This window comes from Cryptomeria japonica, chromosome 5 (assembly GCF_030272615.1).
Source record: "Cryptomeria japonica chromosome 5, Sugi_1.0, whole genome shotgun sequence".
In the NCBI taxonomy this organism is placed as follows: Eukaryota; Viridiplantae; Streptophyta; class Pinopsida; order Cupressales; family Cupressaceae; genus Cryptomeria; species Cryptomeria japonica.
In genome coordinates this window covers 52,989,011-53,016,912 of record NC_081409.1, presented here as the reverse complement: position 1 = coordinate 53,016,912, position 27,902 = coordinate 52,989,011, and positions in this window count along the sequence as shown.

Sequence of the window (27,902 nt, the reverse complement as noted above, 5' to 3'; positions counted from 1 at the left end):
AGTGTATACAAAATGGGTTCTGCACATGCAGAAAGGCCAACTGCCTAGAGTTCACTACTCAGTCACAAAATAGGAGTCACACTGACTACAATTGGATGGTTAAATACAATAACAATGTACTACTTCAGAATAACATTTGCAATGCTAGATTTAGTACCAGTTTAAGCTCTGAACATGAGTGCCAAACACCTTCATAACCTTCCTTCAACCTTCAGATAATGTCTACGTGATTCGCATAAGGATCTGCTTATTTTCACTCTTCAATATTCGTACACACTCATACCATATCCGATCTTCAATAAGATCTTACAATTATATATACAAAAACTAAGACCAAGTGTTAAGGTCAGCTCACTAAAGATATTACATTTAAATCAATTACAAATAAGTCTTGATGCAATACCACATGTCGGCCCAATACATTTACACATTATCCAATCAATAAACCATTTCCAAGACATGTCATGCTGGTCTGGAATAGATATCATGTATCGGTCCATAACCTAGACCTATCTGCCAGTAAAGGCAAATCTATCAACCCGATTAGACCAATAAGCAAAACACCAAATCCAAACATCCAATCCATGTCATCAACATAACCAAATGATCTTCAGATGATAACAAGTCATCATCACTGTCGGTGAATAATATAACCTGCTGGTGATCATGTACCACCGATTGTGCATAAGCCACTAACCATACAATGTGTTGGTTCAATAATAAACCAATATAACCAGAGTGCCAAATAAAAAATGTAGACCTCCAAGAAGATAAGTCTTGACATCAATGACAAAACCAATGCAACACATGACGAAGTCATCCATAATAGCAATATCTTGTGCATGATTGCTATCTTTAGAAAGTATGGTTTGAGTAATGGAAAAAATGCACAAATACATCCTTGGAGTACAGGTGATCAACCTAAGACAGACTAGATCAGATCTCATGTAGATTGTGTCAGGAAAAGGAAATCCTAACTGCTCCAAATTTGAATTGCTTCTTGGCGGGAAACCATGGTGATAAATATATGAGCTCAAGATAGAGCAAGTTGATGTTGCAGAGAAGAAAAATAGAGATGAGAGATTAAGTCGAGAGAAGAATTTTGACCTTAAAATTTATTGTAAGAAAGTTACAGAGTAAGTGAGTAAGAAAACTGGTGAGAGGGTTTAACCTGAACTGGTTGAGTACCGGTATAACTGTAGTTCAACAGTTGAGCAAAACTGATAAGGTGTAGTAGAGAAAGGCAACATCCAAGTGTGATATAGTGTATGGTGGAACTGTGAGAGAGATGGAGTGATAATACAGGCCAATAATTAGAGAAAGTAATCTCACAACTGGTAGTGTGAGATTCACTGGAGGAGAAAATACTGTCAACTAGTAGTAAGACATTTGATCATGAGTTGAAAAATTCATATGCAACAAGAAGCCTTAACTGTATCTAAATTGTATTTCAAAATACATAGCCAAGTTGGTGCTTGGTGCCCTAAATCTTTGTAATCCAATGTTCTACCTGTGAGGCTAGATTGGAGCAGTAGTCTCCAACAAATTTTCTCAACGAGGTTTTTCCCATATTAGGTTTTCCTCGTACATCTGGTGTTGTGAGTTGCATTTGTGTGATTGATCTCTTTGGCCTTCCTTCCTGCTTTACTAGTTTGATTGTTTAGTGCTTAAGTTAATAACATACATTCTGAAGTTGCCTTGAAAGGTCTAAAAGTTTAGGAACCAGTGATTCACCCCCTCTCTTAGTGGTACTCTATGTTCAACACTCTGTTCTGCTCATTCACCTTGACATTAGCACTCTCCACAATTCTCTACAATCTTTTATTATTGTTATATGCATTTATGTTTACTAGTTGCTATGGTGTTGTGTTAATAAGGTTAAATTTCTCCATTTTGGTAGAACACTGATTCACCCACCCCCCCGCTCTCAGTGTTCTTGGATCCCAACAATTGGTATCAGAGCAACCAAAAAGATGAATACCATAACACAATAGATTTATTTGTGGAAAACCTCAATGAGGAAAAAGCATGGTGGGATTGGAGACCCAAAATATCTATCCACTGATCAAATGAAGACATATTACAATAAGGGGCCTCTGCATGTAACAACCTAGAGCACATTGCTCATCACAAAAGGAGTCTCACTGACTACAGAAAGCATCAGACTACAATCGAGAATAAATATTGAAATGATAGAATAGCATCTCCTGTGCTTGAGTACAATTTTGGTTAAGCTCAATACCAGAGGTCTCAAACCTGTTACACAAACCTAATTCGATCACCTATGATCGACCAAACCTTTTGCATATGATTAAAACTTGATTCACACATAGATAATCCTATAACCTCTTCTTGACCATCTACACAAAGATATTACATCATATTTATATCAACTCGAGACCTAAACAATTAGGTCAACCACCTAAAAGATAATACAATAAATTTGTTACATAATCCTGCAAACCAATGATAAACCAAGTTGTATTAAGCCCAAAACAAACTAAACCAGTTAATAAATCCAACCGGTGGCGCATCGGGAGCATCAACCAATACGTTACATAAATCGGTCCATAACCTAATAGAATAACATTAAGACTGGACCTAAAAAAAGTCTCCATAAACCAAATGGAACACCACCAATCAACTAGAACACGAATAAGATAATCTTCAGCATCATGATAACCTTCTAGAAGCCGCACCAACACCACTTATCAGATTCATCAAAAGATCTTCAACAAATCCCTGTCAGTAAAACCCTTACCAGTAACCAAAAGGCTTACTAAAAGAAAAGATAGCTTTTGAATCGTTAAATCTTGAACCAACTGAATGTGATACGCATCAGGAACACCTGAAATACCAATCCAAACCAATTCCAATAGTCGGAACATACCGAAGAAGATCTCTAGATCAACATCATAATCTAACCACTCTACTAGCTACTATTGACATCAATGACAAACATCAATGCAACATAATGAATTCCTCCAAATTGCAAACACAAACAACCTCACTAATCAACCACTTCACATTACCAAAGATAGATCTTCCTTTTACAATCAACTTCCTTCTATGAAACCTTCTTGATTATTTTTCCATAGCAAGTGTTCTTTGTATATATTGATCCCTAGAATAGAATTTTTCAAGTCATCTACGTTGGCAACAGTGCAACAAACTAAGAGAGGGGGGTGAATCAGTTTGCACAAAAACTTTCTACTACTTAAACCACAAATTAGATTTGATAACTAATAGTTAAAGCATGAGACAAAACCACATCAATAACAAACATAACACCAAGATTTTTTGACTTGGAAAACCCAGTTAAGGGAAAAACCATGGTGGGAACCTACCCACAATGAGATAATAACTTGTTAGGAGTAAATGAAATATTACAATGGGGAATGCACATGCAATCAAGCACACTGTCTATAGCTCACTGCTCAAACAAGAAACCCAGAATGGATACAAACTTTAGGGAAGGCTCACTGCCTTTTAGGAACTCTCACTAACTTACAAAAATATTTGGACAACAATCCAGATTACATGAATTGTGAAAATAGCATTTCCATATGGCTAGAAACAGTTCTGGTTAGGCACAAAATCTGCTCTACAACACTTCTCTTATCTCCTTCACACTTCTGAAAGATCAAATCAATCGTTCACACATACAACTTGATCATACACATCCTCAAAGATCTCATACCTTACAACTTATATGATTATTAAATCTACTTATACAAGACATCAACCTATATTTCAAGGACAACTAAACCCTCAATACAAATTACAAAACAATAGCATCACACACTACAACAATGTCCACTAAGACATATTCTAGACCCAAACAACCATCGCAAATATGCAACACCTCCAACAATCATGCCTCAATCATCCACAACACGCTACAACAACCAAGGATGGTACATAACATGAAGAACATCATCAAACAAATAAAATCTTCAATAACATGCACAATAATCAATGTGAACCACCAATATACATAGAACGCAATCTAGAGATATTCACAAGCAATGGGAATTGCACAACAAAAAACACAATAACTCGAATTACTAGAATCGTCATCATCTCACTATTGGAGCTAAAGAGAACCATCATAATCAACTGTCAACATGAAATATTTGCTTGTAGATTTCCAAATCATGAACCAATCAAATTGAGGAAACACATCAATGTCTAGAACACATCCTATACATCCACAACTAAAGATATAGCAATTCCAAAGCAATACAGAGCACAAACGAACAACTGAATATCAACCTCAATAACAGATCTCATAACTTGATCAAAACATCATACGGACCTCTACAAATGGGAATGAATCATCTACAAACAACATACAAGAAACCCTTTAATCTGCATCAGCTCATCTGCAATATACAGGCTAAAGCAACTAATTCAATCAAACTGCAACACTGGGATACACAGAAGAATATGTTGACATCAATGACAACACATCATTTCAACAAACTCTTAGCCACATCCAACAATCGAAGAAGATAATAAATCATAATTAATTCAATAATGGGTCTTCACTAAGCATTCTTGGGGTGGAGAGGAATGAAAAGTGGACCACACCATAATGCAACAACACGTTATCCAAACATCGCAATTAGTAGACCAAAAGATAGAACATCCGAGGTTAATTGGACCAAGTAAGAACACTTCTGGAGCACAACAACATGTGCCAAAATAGACTAACAAAGATGCATGCATTAGAAGAATAAATCTATAAATGTAACAAAAGAACTGAAGATGTAGAGCTCTACAAAATCTATTAGGCAAGCATCATCAACACAACATAGACTTCTGGGAAACACCTTCCACATCACCAAACCACAAAAGATGAATGCCAAAGCAATATCCAACAATGTCAACATAACATGAATATATCTGCAATAAGTCAAAACATCCAGAGTAAAGATAAACCTAAAAATAGAATTAGTATGTTGACATCAATGACAACCATATTGGAACATCAACTAGGTTCACATTTACAACAAATAGCACAATATCCTCAAACAATTTAAATTAATTTTAAGAGTAAAATCTTATAATTTTTGAATTTTAAAATTAGACCTTGACTAGATTTAAAATCTTTTCTAACTAACAAGACCATAAATGTAATGTATATCTTTGTAAAACGAATGCATGTTATCAACAAAAATAAATAACATATCATAAATATTTAAATTAAGAATTAGTAAATTCACAGAAATAACAAAAAAAACATACAAAATAATAGTTTTAAAAATATAATAAAATATAAGTTAAAACAAATAAAATATGCACATTTTGTCAAAATTATTCTACTTTATATCCATTAAAAGATACTACACTTTGAAATGCTAAAATTAGGTTATTTCAAGAGCTATATAGTGATCCATAGTCTCACATTCTCGAGTATACTAAAATAAATTTGAAGGAATTATATGCTTGCACAATTCTCTCTCTACTTTAATCTATTAATAAATAATATTATCTAGTACTCTATTATCTTAAAACACTTTCACCATCAACTTAGTGACAAATAAATAGTTAAAGTTAAAATGCATAGTCATAAGATTGGAATGTTAATATCATTAATCCTGATAATATGAATATGTTGGCATTGAGCTAATTAAACATTCCCACTCAAATCCACCTTAGAAAAAATATTATAAAATGTCTAGATCGTAAAAAAATTTCTCCTAGGGTGGAACATTGAAGTACTAATCCTACCAATCAGAATGTCTGTTTGGAAAAAAATGCGATTATAGAGAACTGATATGAAAATACTGCTGAAATGAATTATTTTAATATGAGTAAAGAAAATTAAATTAAACAAAAGCGTAAAGCATACTTTTAATGACAGGAATCAACAGATCTGGTTTGCCATCTTTCCCAATACTCGAGTTTATGTCAGAGAGCAAATACAAAGTACAGTTGTAAGTAAGTTTATAATGAAACAGAATAACTAAACCCAAATATGTGGTCGACATAAAACAGAAAGTTATCTTAGTACACACTGAAAACATAAAACCTTCCCTAGAATGCTCAGATGCTCATTACTTTATGAAAATTTGTTATTTAATCTGCTTTCAGCAAATAAAATAATCGTCATAGATGTCTTTTGCACAACTCTTTCTTAAAAGACGGAGAAAAATAGTTAAGAATTTGGCACTTCGGTTTTTTGCAGGAAGTAGGGTTATCAAAATGCGTGACTAATGGTTTGCATGATTTATCGAACGGAACCCAGTACATAAAAAGTTTCAGACCATATATTATCAATCTTCTTTCATTTTTATTTTGTGGTAGAATTAAAGTACAGTCACAATCTTATTCTGGTTTCTAAGAACAATTTTCTATGTTTGCAAGTTCAAAGCGGTTGCATTTAGTTGTTTTAGATTTTTTTTGGGTAAGCAAATGGCAGAGCCAAAGTAGTATATTACTTCTAATCACATTAGAAATCTTATATGATCTGTCAAAAAATATTATGAAAACATCTTTAAACTGTCCATACAAAAATTAACAGGAGTTTTTGTAAAAAAATAAATAAAATAAAAGTAGAGTCTAAGAGCTGGATAACATATATGCTCCAGAGTTCGAAATTTCGTTGTTTTAGATTAATACAATAAAAAAAACTACATTTTTTTAATCTAGCATTTAATGAAAAGCAGGATTATCTCTGCTGACATAAAATAAAGCAAACTTTGGTATGTTACTTTGGAATGAGAGGATGTTTGTTTCTGGTACCAAGATAGCGAGTTATAGGAACTTGCAATGTATTGTGTATCTTCTAGACTTGGAGGTCTTGGTTCTACATATTATTATTGATATTATAAGTAAATTATTTTATTGTGTTAGAGTCATGAATGATCTTCATTTAGGATATGGTTATCATGAGTTCATAAAGAGTTCAATATCACTATGTAGTGGGATCTTGGGTAGTGATTGTGGATTCGTCACTTGGTAATGGATAATCTTTTGTAGTGTTTTTATATGTGATGGAAGATCTCTTGAGTTCTATTGATGTAGTGAGTGTTCTTTGAAATATTCAACCTCATTATCAAATGATAGCAAGGTATTGGTTAGTCATAAAAAAATGTACATATATATACATACATGTATATACACATACACATACACATACACATACACATACACATATACATACACATACATATAAATATGACAGATGACTCTTTAATATGATATGTTTTTTTTTTTTTAAATGAAAAAAATTAAATATTTGAAATAAAATTTTGTTATCGACAAGAGACCTGAAGCCTTGCTTAATAATGGTAATAGATAATGGTAATAGAAGAGGGGAAGGAGTTACTTCTCTCCCCATCACCTCGAGAGTCTTTCTTGCTTGAACAACGTTTCAATGGTTGTAGCCATTCTCTTGGGTAGCGGTTTTCTTTGCACCACCGTATCCTTTTAGTGACTTTCTTTTAAAGGAGGTTTACTTTTTGCCAAACTCTCACTCGCTCAGAGAAGACAATACTCTCTGTCATAGCAGAAAAAGAAAGCATCGTCTCACTCTGCAAGTATATCTTGGCATTTGTCTTGGTTCACGGGAGAGAAAACGATGACAATCAGTCTCTGGTGCTCTAATGATATATTTGGGGGTCTCGAGTATTCTTTTCCATGGGAATCAACGGCTTCTCTACAATATATGTATTCTTGTTTTTGGCTCTTGATGATCGACATTCAATGCATATTATTGTCCTAGTCTATCTGTCCTATAGCACGAAATTATTAAGCATAACCTTGGAGATCTCTGCATTGTTGACCGTGGAACTCATAGAGTATAGAGGCGGGCGCTCCAATAAGTAGGCAATCCAGTATTAGCATCTCAGTAACTTCAGGCATGTTTCCCTTTTGGCTTTTATGGAACTTATTCTGCTATATAATTGAAATAAATTGCTCTGAATTTTCTAGCAAGCTCGTGCATTTTTAAAATTTGTTTATATCTTATAAAGATCTGGGAATCAAAACAAAGGTTGCTTGGATACGCTATTCATGGTATTTCAGTGTGGTAGATTGGGTCCGTTTTAAATCTCATACATTAATCATAATATTAAGTCTAGAAAAAGTTAGTCAACTTTGAGTGTTTAACATTTACAAGTCTAAAAGTGTATTCTTAGTATGACAACGCACATTAAACAACATATTAAGCCTAGAAAATGTAAGTCAATTATGAGTGTTCAACACTTTTAAACCTAGAAGTGTAAGCTTAGTGTGTGTGGTTTAAGCCATTCCAAGTTATTGAGTTCTCATTCTTACTTTAAAACTTAGTTGAGAGAAGGAGTGATATTTGAGCCGCTTGGTGGTTCAAATGATTTGTATTAATGAATTAACGAATAGGTACTATTATGTAATGGTAAATATTCGAACTTAGTAAAGCTCATTGGTGCATGAGCACCCAAAGACACAAATGAAGCCTAAAGAGCCTAATATCGCCCATGAGGTGAAAATGATCATATGTAGTAGGTTGATGGGTTTGCGAGTCAATAAGACCCAATTGATGTAAGGCATTGTCATGGTTGCATTTTATAAGCCACCACGGACAAATGACCATGTGGGTCAGTACGAGTCTAGGCATGAGTTAGGCAATAAATATTGATCTTACAAACATCAGACCAATCCTTGGAATAGGCTGAATACACCTTGGAGTCGCCAAATTTGAAAAGTGCAAGTTGACAACTTTTGTTGTCATTGCAAAATATTGTAAAAAGGTGTAACTAATCCTCCAACGGTTCCAAAGTTTGAAAAGTGGTGGGAAACTGTTAGGGAGGCTATGTTAGGCCCACTTGGATCAATTCCAGGTTTGCTATTGTTGAAGTTGTTGAAATTGGTGATGTTTTGTAGTTTTGGAGCAATACAATATACTTGGAGTTTACTGAAATTCTACGTGCTTGATGTTCATTTCTTACCTGTACGGATTGGTGGAATCCTGAAACCAATTGGATGAGCTAGGGAAGTCTCTTACCTTTCATTTGAATCAAGTTGAGGTCTTGAAATAATCAGGTTGTAGAGATCCATCAAAACCTATCCAGACTAGTCACAAACCCTGCGAGCACCTAGGGTTTCACTAAAAATATGTCCTTAATCTAACATTTTCACCAGAGAACCAAACAACATGTGAGAAAATATTAGAGGGACCATTGTATGATAAGATTTCTTTTTTGATTTGCAAGGAAGATCCAAGCCTGAAAAGTGTGAATTGACCCTAGGCGGGCATCTCTATATGACCGCCTGAACTATAGAAGTAAAAATCAATTGCAGAAGGAAAAAGAGATGGGATCAAGTCGTGAAACCTTGGATCTGGTGATTTGACAACTTACCCCAGCTTGAAGAAGTGTTGGTTTAGTCAAAGGACTAATAAAAGGGGTACTTTCTTTGTAAATTAGGCCCAATTGGTTTAATTAGGTCTGTAAGGACAGTAAGGGTACATACCTTCAAAACTGGGGTTAGAGTCTAAGACTTTGGTTTATTGTGTAACCTGATAAAGGGTATCTAAATGTGCCCTTAATTTGTACTGTCCTTTGAAAGTTTATTAATTTCTGTGTGGAGAACTCAACTGGTAGGACTACTAGACAAATAGGAGAGTTGTGAGACAAGTACCCCCTAACACATTTGACAATTAGATCGTATGGATCTTTTATGTTGGTTGGACCACCAATAGACAAAATCCAATAGGTTCCCATCCCACTGTTATCGAAAGATACTAATCCTTTATGGATCCGGTCACACAAATTGTTGTCTGAGTTGAGAACTTGGTGGGTGTGTTGTTTGACACCTTGAACAAACAAAAAAACATGATTTGGACACAGTAGTTGTGGATGAGAGAAGGTTATAACCTAGTATGTTTCCTTGCTGTGCATCATATTGGTATCGAAATGAGTTGGATCCCTTGGGGAAAGTGATTTCTGGTGTGTTTCCGTGGAAGGAAGTGAGGGAGAGGCTAGTAACATGCCTCCAAAGAGTATGTCTCAAGATTCCATCAAGAAGTTGTTTGAGGAGATGTTTGAAAATAGAGTTACAGAGTTAGAGAAGGCCAAGGTAAAAGGAAAGGAGGGTGAGAGTGGCTCCAATGGAGAAGAAGAATAGGGGAGAGAAGAAGAAATCCCAAGGCAAGAAGAAGAGTTGCCTGCAGATCAAAGAGAATTTGTTGAGGTCCTAAAGTCGATTGGCAGAGAATCCTCATTAAGTAAAGATGGCATCCCTATGTTTAGTGGGAAAATGAATGCAAAAGAAGTGATGGATTGGATTGAGCAATTGAACAACCATTTTGAATGCAAGGAGACACTTGATAATAAGAAGGTTATCTTTATTAAGTCCAAGATGAAAGGAGCAACACTCACTTGGTGGAATTACATCCAAGAAGAGAGGGTGAAGGAAGGTAGAGGTATGATAACCTCAAGGGATAGAATATTGGAAAAAGTGAAGGTGCAATTCATCCCAGTAGACTATGAAGTCCAAGCCTACAAGAAGTTCCAAGGTTTGAGACAAAAAGACCTTGATGTGAGTGCATACATCGAGGAGTTCCATAGGTTGAGTCTAAGGACCAAACAACATGAGGAGGAACCAAAGAAAGTGGAAAGATATCTTAGTGGATTGAAATATAGTATCCAAGATGAGATCAACATACGAGCACTGGAGACAGTAAACAAGTGCTTTCAACTAGCACCAAGGGTAGAGGAGAAGTTTTTGAGAAAGAATGATCAAAATAATAGAGGTAGAGGAGGAAGAAACATTAGAGCCAGAGGCCATATAAATGGTAGAGGATAGAGTCGTAGGCCACAAGGAGTGGCTAATCAAGAAAGTCAACATGGAGATGGTAACACAAGAGGGTGTTTCAGAGGAAGAAGACCCAATCATAGAGGTAGATTTGGTGGAAGAAGCTTGGAGCCTTTTAGATGCTACAACTGCAATCAAGTAGGTCATACTGCAGCCAAGTGCCCTTAGAAGACCGGATCAAGCTCCCAAGGAGAGAGGAGAACACATTTGGTTCAAGACACTGATTTTCACAGTGTCAATTCACCTGATTACTATGGACTTCCAGAGAAAGGAGAAGCCTTGATGATGAGGAGAACCTTGTTGAAAGTACCAAGCAATACTGAACCTCCACAAAGGAAAACACTCTTCCAAACCACATGCAAAGCAGGAGGCAAGGTATGTAAGATTATAATAGATTCAGGTTCAACTGAAAATTTAGTATCCTTAGAAATGGTAGAGAAACTAAAATTGAGAAGAATTCCTCATCCATTTCCATATAAAGTTTCTTGGCTTAGTAAAGGAACACAAACCTTGGTAGAAGAGAAATCATGGGTTGCATTTCAGAAAGTATCATACAAAGACAAGATTTTGTTTGATATTGTTGAGATTGATGCATGTCATCTTCTTTTTGGGAGGCCATGGCAATATAAAATCAAGGCCCATCATGATGGACACAAGAACACCTAATCCATCACCAAAGATGTAAAGGTTATTAAATTGATACCCCTACCTAATAATAGTGAGGATCAGAAGGAGAAGGAGGCCAAGATTATGATCATGGAAGGAAAAGAGTTCCTCAAGTTAATCAAGGAATAAGGAACACCTTGCTTTGCAATGATATCAGTACCAAGGCAAGAAGAAGAGCCCACTGCAGGTGGCAAGGTAGAAAATAAAAGGGTCACAGTCCCTGAGGAGGTGAACAAAATGTCGAGCAAATACAAGGACATAGTTGCAGAAGAGTTACCAAGGACCCTACCACCAATAAGGGAGATAAGTCATTGCATTGAATTCATTCCCGGTGCCACCTTACCAAACAAGCAAGCCTACAAAATGACTCCCCAACAAAATGAGGAAGTTGCAAGGCAGATCCAAGAGTTGCTTGATAAATGTTTGATAGGGAAGAGCTTGAGCCCTTGTGTAGTCCTGGTTGTCTTAGCACTAAAGAAGGTGGGAACATGTAGATTATAAACTGATTCCCAGGCCATTAACAAGATAACCATCATGTATATATTCGCTATGCCTAGAATAGAAGATTTTCTTGATTGTTTAGGAGGTGCAGGATATTATTCCAAGATTGATTTAAAAAGTGGTTATCACCAAATAGGGATTAGAGTAGGTGATGAATGGAAAACTTCTTTTAAAATAAATGAAGGATTTTATGAATGGAGGGTGATGCCATTTGGGTTGTCAAATGCCCCTAGAACTTTCATGAGACTCATGAATGAGGTGTTGAAGGAGTTCGTTGGTAAGTTTGTCATAGTATATCTAGATGGCATCTTAGTGTTTAGAAAGACAAAAGAGGAGTACCTAAAAAATTTGGATATGTTCTTGACAAGGTTGAATGAAGAGAGACTTATAACAAACATGGAAAAGCGTGTGTTTTTGCAGGAAGAGCTGACTTACCTTAGGTTTGTGATTTATAGAGGAAATCTGAAAAATGGATGTTGATAAAGTGAATGCTATTCTCACATTGGTAACTCGTAGAACAATTGTTGATGTAAAGATTTTTCATGTCCTTGCTACCTTTTATAGGAGGTTTATCCAGAATTTTAGCTAGATTTGTGCTCCCATGTTAGAGACCCTTAGGGGTGGACAAAAGTGCAAATTTTCATGGACCAAGGAGGCAGATGAAGCATTCGAAATGTTGAAGAAAAAGGTACCACAACAACTGGTTCTTACCTTACTTGATTTTGATAAAATCTTTCACATTCAAGTCATTTGGCAATAACTGTAGTACCCAGCCAGGAAGGTAGACCAATTGCATTTTTTAGTGAAAAGTTAAATGATGCTAAGAAGAAATATTCTTCCTATGATTTGGAGATATATGCATTAGTTCAAGAACTAAAAACGTGGAGGAACTATTTTCTTCCCAAACTCTTTGTTGTGTATATAAATAATCAGGCACTAAGCTTCCTAAATAGTCAAGAGAAACTGAGTTATAAACATATGTGGGTTGAGTCCATTCAGGTCTACACCTTTACAATCAAACATAAGAAAGGTGTCTCAAACAAAGTTGCAGATGCTCTTAGTAGGAGGGCACTAATAGTTTCATAAATCTAGTTGGAGAGTGTGGGAGTTGATTCCCTCAAGGCTATGTATGCTGCAAATAAAGATTTCAAAGACATCTACAAGGTATGCATTGAGTATGGTAGTAGGTATCATTTAGAGTATTCTAATTATTTGATTCAAGATGGTCTTCTTTTCTAACGATGCCAGTTATGCATCCCTAAATGTTCAATGAGGCATAACATAATTAAGGAGAAGCATAGTGGTTGCATGGGAGGACACTTTGGACTAAACAAAACTCTTGAGTTGGTGAGAATATTTTATCACTAGCCTAAATTTTAAACAAATGTTAGAAAATATGTGGATTCATGTGTGGTGTGTCAAAAGGACAAGGCAACAACAACAAACGCAGGACTATACCAGCCATTGCCCATTCCTTCAAGACCTTGGGAAAGTGTGAGCATGGAATTTGTGATGGGTTTGCCAAGAACTCAGAAAGGTTTTGATAGTGTTTTTGTGGTTGTTGACAGGTTTAGCAAGATGGCACATTTTTCGCCATGCAAGAGCACAAGTGATGCTACATTTATTACAAACCTTTTCTTCAATGAAGTTGTGAGAAAACATGGTCTACCCTTTGAACATTGTGTCAGACAGAGATGTGAAATTTGTAGGGAATGTTTGGAGGAGTTTATGGAGGAAGTTAGGCAAAAACTTGTCGCTTAGTTCAGCTTATTATCCCCAAACAGATGGCCAAACAAAAGTTGTCAATAGGTCACTTGGAAACATGTTAAGGTCCCTCTGCAAGCAGCATGATGAAAAGTGGGATTCCATCATCTCCCAAGTAGAATATGCCTATAATGACTTCGTTAATAGGAGTATAGGAAGAATCAATTTCAAAATTGTCTATGGGTTGAATCCAAGAGGTGTGCTAGAATTGAGAAACCTACCCTCAACTAAACATATCAATGCTTGTGGAGAAGAATTTGCTGAAGGGATAAAGGAGGTTCATGACCATGTCAAGATGCAATTATAGAAAGTATAGAGAAGTACAAGTAGCAAGCTAACAGGAGAAAGAGAGATGTGTAGTTCCAATTTGGACACATGGTATGGGAAAATCTGAAAAAGGAGAGATTGTCAAAAGGGAAACACACAAAGGTCATGACGAGGAAGGTTGGACCTTGTCAAATACTCAAGAATTTTGGGAACAATGCATATGAAATCCAATTACCTTCAGATATAGAAATATCCCCAATCTTTAATGTTGCAGATCTGACACCATTCAAAGGTACAGGGCAGGAAGATGGTACATTCCCGGTGGAAGACGCTGCAGATATCCTCAAATAATTTCTAAGTCAAGGGCCACCCGAACTTGAGAGGATTTTGGATACCAAGGTTGTGAATAAAACTAGGAACAAGGTCTACAAACAATACCTTTTCAACTGGAAAGGACTCCCAAAGGCAAATGCAGTATGGATGGATGAAGACCAGATGAAGAAACATGGAACTACATTGTATTAGCTCATCTCAAGTGGACTTGAGATTCAACCACCTGGGGAGTATGGTGCAGGAGCACCCAAAGACACAAATGAAGCCTGAAGAGTCTAATATCATCCATGAGGTGAAAATGATCATATGTAGTAGGTTGATCGGTTTGTGAGTCAATAAGACCAGATTGATGTAAGACATTGTCATGGTTGCATTTTATAAGCCACCATGGAAAAATGACCATGTGGGTTAGTAGGAGTCTATACATGAGTTAGACAATAAATATTGTTCTTAGAAACATCAAAGAAATCATTGGAATAGGCCGAATACACCTTGGAGTTGGCAAATTTAAAAAGTGCAAGTTGACAACTTTTGTTGTGATTCCAAAATGTTGTAAAAAGGGGTAACTAATCCTCCAATGGTTCCAAATTTTTAAAAGTGATTGGAAACCATCAGGGAGTCTATATTAGGCCCACTTGGATTGATTCCAGGGTTGTTGTTGAAGTTGTTGAAATTGGTGATGTTTTGGAGTTTTAGAGCAATACAATATACTTGGAGTTTCCTGAAATTATGCATGTTTGATGTTCATTTCTTACCTGTACGGATTGGAGGATGCATAAAACCAATTGGATGAGTTAGGGAAGTCTCTTACCTTTCATTTGAATCAATTTGAGGTCTTTAAATATTTAGGTTGTAGAGATCCATCAAAACCTATCCAGACTGGTCACAAACCCTACCAGGACCTAGGGTTTCACTAAAAGGATGCCCCTAATATGATATTTTCACTTGAGGACCAAATAACCTATGGGAAAATGTTAGAGGGGCCATTGTATGATATCATTTTGGTGTCTTTTTTCATGGAGGCTCCAAGAACAAAGAGATTGAATTGAACCTAGGCGGGCATCTCTATGTGACCGCCTGAACTGTAGAAGTGAAAATTAGCTACAGAAGAAAAAGGAGATTGGATCATGTCTTGAAACCTTATATTTGGTGGTTTGACACCTTACCCCACCCTACAGAATCTTTGGTTTTGTCAAGGGACTAATACAAGGGGTACTTACTTTGTAAATTAGGCCTATTAGTTTAATTAGGTCTTTAAGGACAGTAAGGGTACGTACCTTCAAAACTGGGGTTAGAGTCTAAGGCTTTTGGGAATTTTGTAACTTGATAAAGTGTATCTGAATCTACCATTAATTTGTATTGTCCTTTGAAATTTTATTAAGTTGTGTGTGGAGAACTCAATCGATAGGGCTACTAGACAAATAGGACAGTTGTGAGACAAGTACCCCCTAACACATTTGATAGTCAAATCTTATGGATGTTTTGTGCTGGTTGGACCACCAATAGATAAAATCCAATAGCTTTCCATCCCAATGGTACCAAAAGATTGTCTACCATTCACACAAGGGTTGAATGTTTCCATACCACCAGTACCGAAAGATACTAATCCTTTATGGATTTGGCCACACAAATTATTGTGTGAGTTGAGAACTTGGTAGGTGTGTTGTTTGAAACCTTGAACCAAAAAAACAACTTGATTTGGACATAGTAGTTGTGGGTGAGAGAAGGTTATCACCTAGTTTGTTGCTTGGCTCTGTATCAGTCATAAGTCCAAAAAAGAATCTCTTCCATATGTTGATTCAAACCGTGATGAATAATGATGTTTAATCTGAAAGATGCCAGTACTTTACTTCTATCAGATATATGTAGGAACCCAAATTTATTGTTCAAGAAGATGTGGTATATGTTAATGAACCTAGACGAAAGTTGGGTCAGTTAAGTTGGTATGAGAGCACTTGGCTAGACTGTATGAATCGTCTAATGTGAAGGTTGTCGAAGATCTTTAATGTTAGTTGACAAGTGACTATTATGTATTGATTTGTTTAAAGTTTTCTAGTGGGTCAATTGAACCTTGATATTTTATGTATTTATGAGTTAGCTGGGCTCAAATGTATGTTATTATTCTATGATGGTTGTTCATGACCGTTATTGTCAATAGACATTGAGCAGTTTGCTAGATAATTGGTTGGTAAACCAGTGAGTTAGCTGGGATTGAGTGTATGTTACTATCCTAAGAAGGTTGCTAATGATCATTATTTTCAATAGACATTAAGCATATAGCTTGTTTGCAAGGTTGACAACCAACGAGCTAGTTGGATTCAAGAATTGAATGTACAAGTCGAGCAAGGGTGGTGAATATTGATAACACATTGAACATGCTTGCACTTTTAAAACATTTCCCAACCTGGTGCTTTTTTATACAAGTGACTGTCATATCAATTGAATTAGATACACCTACTAGTTAGATGGTCATACTAGTTAGCGGGTACCTATAGTGTGTGATTGACTAGATGCATGCAAATTTTAATCAACATGCTCAGATGGCAAGATGGAAAATAGACCTAGTCAGTAGTCTACACCCTGATGTAGATTTGGGTCACGCTTTGTAGGAGGAGACACGAAATGCCAATTTTGTGGCTCGGTGGAAACTCCCTTGATGATGCTCTCCTCGTTGAGGCTTGATAAAAAAGATCTCCATTGGAAATCTTATTAAATGTAATATTTGAACCTTTACCTCTTTCTTGAAATGGAAGTTACATAATAAACATTCTCTTTTATGTTGAAAAGAAAATTATTCTTATAATTCATTATCATTTCTAAAAGGAGTAATTACATTTTTGATTAACTAATCAGACTTCATATCATGCGAAATTTTAGTTAGATAATTAGTTGGTTAACTTTCATTTTCGGTTGAAATATTTGTTATGTTTGTTGAAGCTCAAGATTTATGCTTATATGAAAATAAACTAAATTTTTAAATTAGAGGTTGTTACATTCTCATTAAGGGATGCCAACTTCTATTCTATAACACGTTTCTCCATGAATATGTTTTTAAAATGAAGTTTATTCCACTTTGTAATCTTCCCTTTAAGAAATTTCAGTTTACTATAAAGCTGCAACATATGTGAACCACTAACAAAAAGTGCATTTATTTTCAGTGCAATTATCTAATCCTTGTAATTATAACCGTGTACTTTTCTAAATATGTAATTCCATTCTATTAATGTCATAAGAAAAAAGTTAGTTTTTTTTTATATAAGTAAAAATTTCATGCCAAAAATACAAGAATATGAAATTTTAGTAATACCTTCAATTTTGGTCGAGGTCCATTTGCCGCCACTGAGCTACTACAGTATATAGGACCAACCCTTCTTTGGTTGGATGTAGCTTATTACAAATATTTTCTTATAAGGTATTGTAGAAATAAGTCATACTATTCCCTTCACTTTATAGGTTGTCTCCTATCAATTAGATGTCTACATCATTTTTTTTCAAGTTTTGGAAGCAATTTGGTTGAAAAAATTGATATGGAATACAAATAAAAATTCTCTTTTAATGCTTTATACTAAGAACCAAGAAAGTTTAATTATTTACAAATGGTTCATAAAAAATACTGTTGCAATTCATTTTTTCTTTTTTCTTATAACTTTTTAGTTCTTTTTCAAAAGCATGGCATTTATTTGCAAATATCAAGTACATTAGTGATATATTGTTAGTTTAATCTACCAGACAAAACATATAAAGAATACAAAATAGCTTAAAGAAAATTAAGACAACACACAAAATAACACATGACACAGCTATTTACGTGGTTCACCATTATTTGGCTACATCCACTAAAAAGTAGGGAAATCTTATCTATTAACCAATGATTAATTACATGGCTTGTACTAATCTATTTGTATAATGATAGTCAGCTATCAAGTGAAGAATCTGGGAAGATGAATGGTCATGTGACCGTTGGACTTTATATTCCTAACAATCTCCCCCTTGAAGGATAACCGGTCAAGCCATGCACAATGACATCCCTGCATTTCCATTTCAAAACTCCAATTTCAACCAGGCCCGTCAAAGATTTTAATTTCGCCACTGCGAATTGATCTTCTCCAAATTTTGTCTGACTCAATAAAATCTAATAGTTGAACATCTTCAAAATTGACTATGTTGTCTTCAAACGCACTTATCTGCACCTCTGTTCTACATTGAAGCTTCTCATATGCGGTTTGCATCTGCACCTTTGTTCCACATGGAAGCTTCTCATATGCAGTTTGCAGCCGCTGACTGACATGAGCATTAATAGGCACATCACTTTGATACTGCACATTTGTAGAAACCCCAGGCAACTTGACGCTGCTAAACGATCCACGTATGACAAAGGAAATACATCCTCCTTGAGGCTCCCCTTCTCTTGCCTTTTCATGGTAGAGAAACTTGAATTCTTCCTCACCAGAAGTGTCATTTTCTGCGTCTTCTTCTCCTTTCATAGTTTGCTCTATTTGTTTGCTGAGAAGACAGTACAAATTCTCTAGTTTCTCTATGTCAGGAGGCACGATGGTATGATCTTCATAATTTGCAGAGACTGTTAAAGGCCAGGTTGCATCACCAATCGAGCTATGCAGTAAGATCTTGATCTTCTTAAAAACCATAGTAGAAGTAATGGTGAATTGGCAATTGCGTCGACACCTTTCACCTTGTCTTGGTTTTTGGTAATTTTGATCTTCTTCCTCTATCATTCCTAACTCTGTTCTGGAGCCCCTACCACTTGATGCCATGACTTCTCTCTCACCTCCTTTGACAAGGAAGCTCTTCTGGACTCTTCCACCATAATAAGATGCTCTGAAACTTCTAGGATAACTACTTTTACGGCCTCCATGTCCCATATGAGATGTTAGAAAGAAACCGCCAAAAGTCTGTGTGCCAATTTTATACAGCATTTGTACAGTGACGGGATTAACACTCTTGCAAAGCTCCTTCCCCTTAAAGAAATCCTGCACACAAGCTGACCATTCTCTATCATCACACCACCTCCGTCTGGACATTAAAACATGAGGCTTCTCCTACCTAAACTGGCATCGAATTCTATATAGGGGATGTGAATCATCGAGCCACTTTTAATATTTTGGCATGTCTCCCATACTAAATTTGCCTCCACAAAGGGTTTTGTACGTTGCTCCTCTACTCGGATTTGAGGGAATGGAAGTTTGCTTGCCGCCCATCTCATAATTTGAGGGCATTCTTGCAAGACATTCTTTGTATGCTTCGACTCTACCACTAGCATAGACTACTCCTCCTGGTTATTGGGGACAATCATTTGAGTAATGACAACAACATTGGCATCCTTCTTATCTGCCATATCTTCCGCAAACTTGGCATGGGCCCTAACATCATCTTTGGCCACAACATCGCAAGTCTAGATATGCTTCACATGGCCCAACATGGTGCCCATGCTATAAGCAGCCTCTACAACATCGTCATTTGTAGTTCCATCTGCCTTTTCCAACTCCACACTATCATTAACACCTTCTGAAGCTTCAATAACTCTTAGGAATTGTTTCCCTATGGTGCAGGAGCACCCTTCCAAGCTCTTCCTCCTTCTTTGTTTTGTTGGTATTATGCTTCTTTTGAAGCCATTGTATATGTAATAAGAGCCATGAGCTCATTTGTTCTTGACTAGGTCCTAGTTTTAGGTCCTTAGTGTTTTTGTTGTGATTTCTTTTGTAGGAGAGGTTGAGTGTGCCTTGGATGTGTGTTAGGCCTTATTGTCATGTTGATATCCTTAGGATAGCTCAAAATAGGCCTAGGAGTCATGAAAAGCAACAATGGCAAAGTTGCTCAAAAGATGCAAAAGTTGCATGACAACTTTTAAAAGTTGTCAAGCAACTTTTTCACCCAAAAGGTCAAAGACCTTTATTGAGCATGGAGAGCCCTAATTTTTGGCACACTAACCGAGTTTTGGGCAGTATATGATATTTCAAACCCTAAAATAGCAGAGGGTTGATCATTGTTGTACGACCCAAGTAAGGAAAGCTGGATTGTGACTGTTTTGTTGGTTACCAGTCAGTTTGAATGAAGCAACCAAGCAAGTTAATGGATTGATTTGCATGCAAAACTGTATGAAGTGTCTTCCATGGTGTAAATAATTTCATTGTGAGCAATTAGATTAGGTTTTTTATTTGCATGTTGTGTGTGTTTGTAAATAGTTTGTAAATTGCCTTCTCACTGTCCAATTTTGGACTGGTTTGAGTAAATGGATGCATAACTCCATTCCCCATTGTGGAATCACCATGAAACCATGGGGAATGAGAGTGCAGACCTTGTACCATAGATCAATGCAAGAAGGGCCCTTGAAAATGCAGGGAGGCCATATAAAGACCCACTCCTAGGTGAGACTGAACAATGCCCATCTAGGAAAGGTCAAGTTGTAGAGGTCTTGGAGAGCAAGGTTGGTCAGAGGAGAGTGCACCCTTTGAAGGAGGTGTAGAGGAGTGTGTGAAGCACCATTAGTGTGAAGGACGAGCCTCCACCAATCTAGATAAGGTGGCTAAAACACAAAACATACACTATGACCCAGGCAGACCATAAAAAACCTCACAAAACCCTTAAAAACCCCAAGATTCACCCAAGGCACTGTACGGCCACTTGGAGGCCCAAAACTAGAGAAATCCTTGAACCCTTTCCAAATGAATGGTAGTCTATTTTGGGAGTTTGGGTAGTTTGTGCATCATTTGAGAGAGGGAGCCCTAAAGGACCAGGTAGGAGGCCTAATTGGTCCTAATCCTTGTAGCCCTATTTTGTAGGCAAAACACAAAATAGTGAAATCGGTAGGAGGGATGAAGGTTGCAACTTCTTGGGGGCACATGGATGGATGTAAAACATGGTTTAAGACCTGTCCTAACCTTGCTAAGACCTAGGAAGCAGTAGGACAAGCCAAGCCCTTATTAGCCATAGTTAGGGGTTTTGAGTCTCATGAGTAGGTGAGACCTAAGGAGCAGCATTGCAACTCATTGGTAGGTGGATTGGGTAAGGTTAGGGGATTTTTCAAGCAAGGGGAGTCCTAGGGACCCTAGGGTGTGAAGAGAACACTAGGTGATCCAAGGGGAGGATCCAAGAGCATAGACTAGGCTAGTCTATCCCAAACCCCATCCCATCAGATTGGTATCAGAGCAAGTTAAAGGTTTGGAGGACCGTGTATGTCTCTGTATTCTAGTGAATCAGTAGGGGAAAGAAAAATGGTCACCAATGTAGAGCTGGCTAGGGAGGTAGAAGAGTAGAAGGAGAAGAATAAACTCCTTGAAGAAGCTATGAGCGAGATAAGGGATAAGCTGCAGGAAGTGGTGGATCAGAGGGCACATGGACCTTGGGGTGGAGACACCAAAGATTAAGGCAAGAAAACTATAGACATAGATGACATTATACTTGAACCAGATCCCTTGTTTATTGAAGAACCTTTTGTAAAGGCTATTAAGGCTTTGAACACCAAAGCTTTTGAAGGATTGCCACATTTCAGTGGAAGGATGGACATTGACACTATCATGGAATGGATTGAGGGCATGAAAAACCACTTTGAGTGTGAGGGAGTGACAGAGGCTCAAAAGGTTAAAGTTGCCAAATCAAGATTAAGGGGAGCAACTTTGACATGGTGGAAGTACTTGCAAGAAGAGAGAGTTAGCATGGGGAGGCGACCTATTGCAAATTGGAAGGCCATGGTGAGTAAGATCAAGGAGAACTACTTACTAGAGGATTATGAAGTTCAACTTCATAAGAAGAGATAGGGATTGAAGCAAAAAGACCTTGATGTGACCTCCTACACCGAAGAATTTCAAAAACTTTGTCTTAGATCCAAAGTCCAAGAAGATGAATCTATTAAGGTGTCTAGGTATCTAAGAGGCCTAAAGTGGAACATTCAAGAGGAGATAAGCCTATGGACTCCTACTACTGTTCAAAAATGTCATCAGCTTGCTGTCAAGGTAGAATAGAGGAACAAAACGAAAGGAGACTCCAATAACAGGGGTAGAGGCAGAGGTAGAGAACAAGTGAACCACTGGGGTGGTTACCAAAGCAAGGTAAATGAGCAAAGGAACCAAGGAGAAGCCAAGTTGACTGAACATGATAGTGAAACCAATCTTAGAGGGGGCCATTCTAGAGGAAGAGGTGCACAAGGTGGTCCAAGTAGGGGTAGAGGTACCGGCAAGGGTAACTCCTACTTTGCAACTATGAAATGTTACAATTGTGGAAAATTGGGACACCCGACATATAGATCCCCTGACAAGCCTACCTCATCAAACAGTGGAAAGAGGGTTGCCTATGCACATGAAGACTCTTCAAGCAGCAAGACACCTGAGGTGGACCATATTGAATCAAAGATTGGAGAAAATCTGATGTTCAATAGGGTCTTGATAAGATAGCCAGTCAAGATAGAACCTAAGCATAGGAGAGCATTGTTTAGGGTGAGATGCAAGATTCTTGGTAAATTTTGCAAGGTGATAGTTGATTCAGGGTCAACTGATAACATAATATCAAAGGAAGCAACCAAGAAGTTGAAACTCACAAGAATACCCCACACTAACCCATACAAGGTGACATGGTTGAACCATGAGCAAAGTGTGCTAGTCAATGAACAGACCTGGGTAGAGTTTTCTATTGGAGGATATAAGGATAAGATCCTTTGTGATGTCTTACCCATGGATGCTTGTCATCTATTGCTAGGTAGACCCTAACAATTTGATAGGAAGGTGATCTATGATGGAGAGGAGAACTCCATTTCCTTTAAGAAGGATAGAAAGACCTTCAAGATTCAGTCTTTGATAGAGAATGAAGAAGGAACTTCAAAGACACCTAGTGTCTTATTGGCTACTGGTAAAGACTTTCTAAACTTGCTACATGAGGAGGATATAGTGAAGTGTGCCATCTTTGTGAAGCCAAAGGATGAAGAAGACAAGTTGCAGACATAAGTACCCAAGGAGGTGAAGCAAATGTTGCAAGAGTATAAGGATATAGTGACTGATGGAGCACCTGCAACACTCCCACCAAGAAGGTCTATAAGCCATCAAATAGACTTTGTTCCCGGTGCATCCCTACCTAACAAAGCTGCATACAAGTTCACACATGATAAAAACAAGGAGGTAGCAAGGCAAGTGCAAGAGTTATTGGAACAAGGACTGATTAAAAAGAGCATCAGCCCATGTGCAGTCCCAGTAGTGCTAGCATCAAAGAAGGGAGGAAAGTGGAGACTTTGCACTGACACAAGGGCAATTGATAGGATCACCATAAGGTATAGGTTTCCTATTCCTAGAATACAGGATTTGATGGACTATTTAGGAGGTGCTATGTATTCTACCAAGCTAGACCTTAAAAGTTGTTATCACCAGATTAGAATCAAGGAGGGTGATGAGTGGAAGACTGCTTTCAAGACCACAAAGGGATTGTATGAATGCCTTGTGATGCCATTTGGACTCACAAATGCTCCAAGCACATTCATGAGGTTGATGAATGAGGTGTTGAAAGACTTCACAGGCAGATTTGTGGTGGTGTACCTAGATTGCATTCTCATCTATAGCAGAACCAAAGAGGAGCACCTTGAGCATTCGAGGTTAGTCTTAGAGAGGTTGCATGAGGAGAAGTTATCCATCAACCTAGAGAAGTGTGACTTCTTGAAGCAAGAGCTAGTCTAATTAGGATTTGTGGTGTCTAAGGGAACATTGAAGATGGATCCAAGCAAAGTGGAGGCAATCTTGAATTGGCCTGCACCTAGAATAGGGACTGAAGTTAGGAGTTTCCATGGATTAGCCCAATTCTATAGAAAGTTTGTGAGGAACTTTAGTGGCATATGTGCACTAGTCCTTGACACCATTAAAGGAGGCCTTAAAACTAAGTTTAAATGGACTGAGCAAGCTGACAAAGCCTTTCAATTTTTTAAGCAAGAAGTAGCCACAAAACCTATCCTTCTCCTATCTACTTTTGATAAGCTATTCACGTTGGAGTGTGATGCAAGTGGAATTGTAGTAGGGGGTGTATTGAGTCAAGAGGGAAGACCTGTGGCATTTTTCAGTGAGAAGCTTAATGAAGCAAAGAAGAAGTACTCAGCCTATGACCTAGAGTTGTATGCATTAGTATAGTCTCTAAAAAAATGGAGGCATTACCTACTTCCAAAGGAATTTGTGGTGTTCACAGACAACCAGGCATTGAGTAATATTAACACTCAAGAGAAGCTCAGCAATAGGCATTTGAAATGGATGGAATACCTCCAATCCTTCACCTTCACCATCAAGCATAAGAAGGGGCAACTCAACAAGGTGGCAGATGCATTAAGCAGGAAGTTGTTGATAGTTCAAGAACTACACTTGCAGAGCATAGGAATAGAAGGTTTCAAGGACCTCTATGAAGGAGATGAAGACATCTCATTAGCTTACAAAGTTTGCAAGGAGTTTGAGAACCATTTCCATGGTGAGTATGCAGACTACACTCTCCAAAATGGTCTCTTGTTCAAAGGTAATCAGTTGTGTGTACCAAGAGGATCCATGAGGGAAAACCTCATCCAAGAGAAACACAATGGCAGTTTAAGTGGACACTTTGGAGTCAATAAAACCTTGGATTTAGTATAGAGGTACTACTATTGGCCCAAGTCGCCAAGAGATGTGAAGAGGTATGTAGAGCAATGTGGTGTGTGTCAAAGAGCAAAAGGACGATCAAGCAATGCTGGTCTCTATCAACCATTGTCGGTCCCTAATAGGCCTTGGGAATGTGTAAGCATGGACTTTGTACTGGGACTTCCCAAGACAAAGATAGGTATGGACAACATCTATGTGGTAGTAGATAGATTTTCCAAGATGAGCCATTTTATTCCATGTAAAACCACACATGATGCTAGCTATGTTGCACATCTTTTCTTTAAGGAGATTGTTAGGATTCATGGACTCCCTTTAAGCATTGTTTTAGACAGGGACAACAAGTTCATGGGTCATTTTTGACAAACATTATGGAGGAGACTAGGAACTAATCTCTCATTTAGCTTAGCTTACCATCCACAAATAGATGGTCAAACTGAAGTCATCAATAGGGTGTTAGGCAATTTGTTGAGGTGTTTAAGTAAGGAATATGGATAGACATGGGACCTAATCATTCCTCAAGCAGAGTATGCATATAATGACAGTGTGAATAGGACCACTGGTAGAAGTCCTTTTGAGGTTGTGTATGGAAGACATCTAAGGGGAGTATGTGAATTGAGAGACCTTGGTACTTTGGAAATGAAGAGTGGGCAAGAAGAGGACTTCACTCAAACCATCAAAGAAGTCCAAGAGTAGGTTAAGAAAGCCATCCTTGAATCCACTCAAAAACTGAAATCCAAAATGGATGAGAAAAGGAGAGAAGTTTAGTTCAAGGTGGCTGACTATGTGATGGTCCATTTGAGCAAAGATAGGATGCAAAGTGGTAAGCCTACCAAACTGTAGATGAAGAGGGTAGGACCTTGTAAAATTCTGCCAAAGTATGGGGAGAATGCTTACAAGGTTGACTTGCCTTCAGATTTGGCTATATCACTAGCCTTTAATGTAGCTGACCTGATCATGTACAAGGGTGAAATAGCAGGGCAAAAGGACAACCAAACCAAGGTGCTGCAGGACCTAGATGTTAATGTCTTACCACAAGTGAAGAAGACTATAGCAGAGGAGATATTAGAATCCAAAGTGAAGAAGTCCACTAGACACTAGGTCTACATGGAGCACTTGGTGAAGTGGGCAGGTCAGCCTGAGTCTGAAGCTACCTGGGTTGAAGAGAGCAGGTTCAAGACACTTGGCATAGACCCGACTCTCATCTCTTCTTCTATTTCTTAGTTGTGTGCAAAGGGGAAGTATGGTGTAGGAGAACCCTTCCAAGCTCTTCCTCCTTCTTTGTTTTGTTGGTTTATGCTTCTTTTGAAGCCATTGTATATGTAATAAGAGCCATGAGCTCATTTGTTCTTGACTAGGTCCTAGTTTTAGGTCCTTAGTGTTTTTGTTGTGATTTCTTCTGTAGGAGAGGTTGAGCGTGCCTTGGATGTGTGTTTGGCCTTATTGGCATGTTGATGTCCTTAGGATAGCCCAAAATAGGCCTAGGAGTCCTGAAAAGCAACAATGGCAAAGTTTCTCAAAAGATGCAAAAGTTGCATGACAACTTTTAAAAGTTGTCAAGCAACTTTTCCACCCAAAAGGTCAAAGACCCTTATTGAGCATGGAGAGCCCTAATTTTTGGCACACCGACTGAGGTCTGGGTAGTATATGATGTTTCAAACCCTAAAATAGCAGGGGGTTAATCATTGTTGTATGGCCCAAGTAAGGAAAGTTGGACTGTGACTATTTTGTTGGTTACCAGTCAGTTTGAATGAAGCAACCGAGCAAGTTAATGGATTGATTTGCATGCAAAACTGAGTGGAGTGTCTTCCATGGTGTAAATACTTTCATTGTGAGCAATTAGATTAGGTTTTTATTTGTAGGTTGTGTGTGTTTGTAAATAGTTTGTAAATTGCCTTCTCCTTGTCCAGTTTTGGACTGGTTTGAGTAAATGGATGCATAACTCCATTCCCCATTGTGGAATCACCATGAAACCATGGGGAATGAGAGTGTAGACCTTGTACCATAGTTCAATGCAAGTAGGGCCCTTGAAAATGCAAGGAGGCCATATAAAGACCCACTCCTAGGCGAGACTGAACAGTGCCCGGCTAGGAAAGGTCAAGTTGCAGAGGTCTTGGAGAGAAAGGTTGGTCAGAGGAGAGTGCACCTTTTGGAGGAGGTGTAGAGGAGTGTGTGAAGCACCATTGGTGTGAAGGAGGAGCCTCCACCAATCCAGATAAGGTGGCTAAAACACAAAACATACACTGTGACCCAGGCAGACCATAAAAAACCTCACAAAACCCTTAAAAACCCCAAAATTTGCCCAAGGCACTGTACGGTCACTTGGAGGCCCAAAACCAGAGAGATCCTTGAGCCCTTGCCAAATGAATGGTAGTCCATTTTGGGAGTTTGGGTAGTTTGTGCATCGTTTTTGAGAGGGAGCCCTAAAGGACTGGGTAGGAGGCCTAATTGGTCCTAATCCTTGTAGCCCTATTTTGTAGGCAAAACACAAAATAGTGAAATCGGTAGGAGGCATGAAGGTTGCAACTTCCTGCGGGCACATGGATGGATGTTAAACATGGTTAAAGATCTATCCTAACCTTGCTAAGACCTAGGAAGCAGTAGGACAAGCCAAGCCCTTATTAGCCATAGTAAGGGGTTTTGAGTCTCATGAGTAGGTGAGACCTTAGGAGCAGCATTGCAACTCATTGGTGGGTGGATTGGGCAAGGTCAGGGGATTCCTCAAGCAAGGGGAGTCCTAGGGACCCTAGGGTGTGAAGAGAACACCAGGTGATCCAAGGGAAGGATCCAAGAGCATAGACTAGGCGAGTCTTTCCCAAACCCCATCCCATCATCCTACTACCTGACCCCAATTTGTATCCCCCTCATCTTGGGAGACAAATTCCTCAGTAAATTCAATCTGGGTCTCGATAGGCCATCTATCTTGAATAGTTTGTGGACAATCACCATTCTCTTGAAATTCTT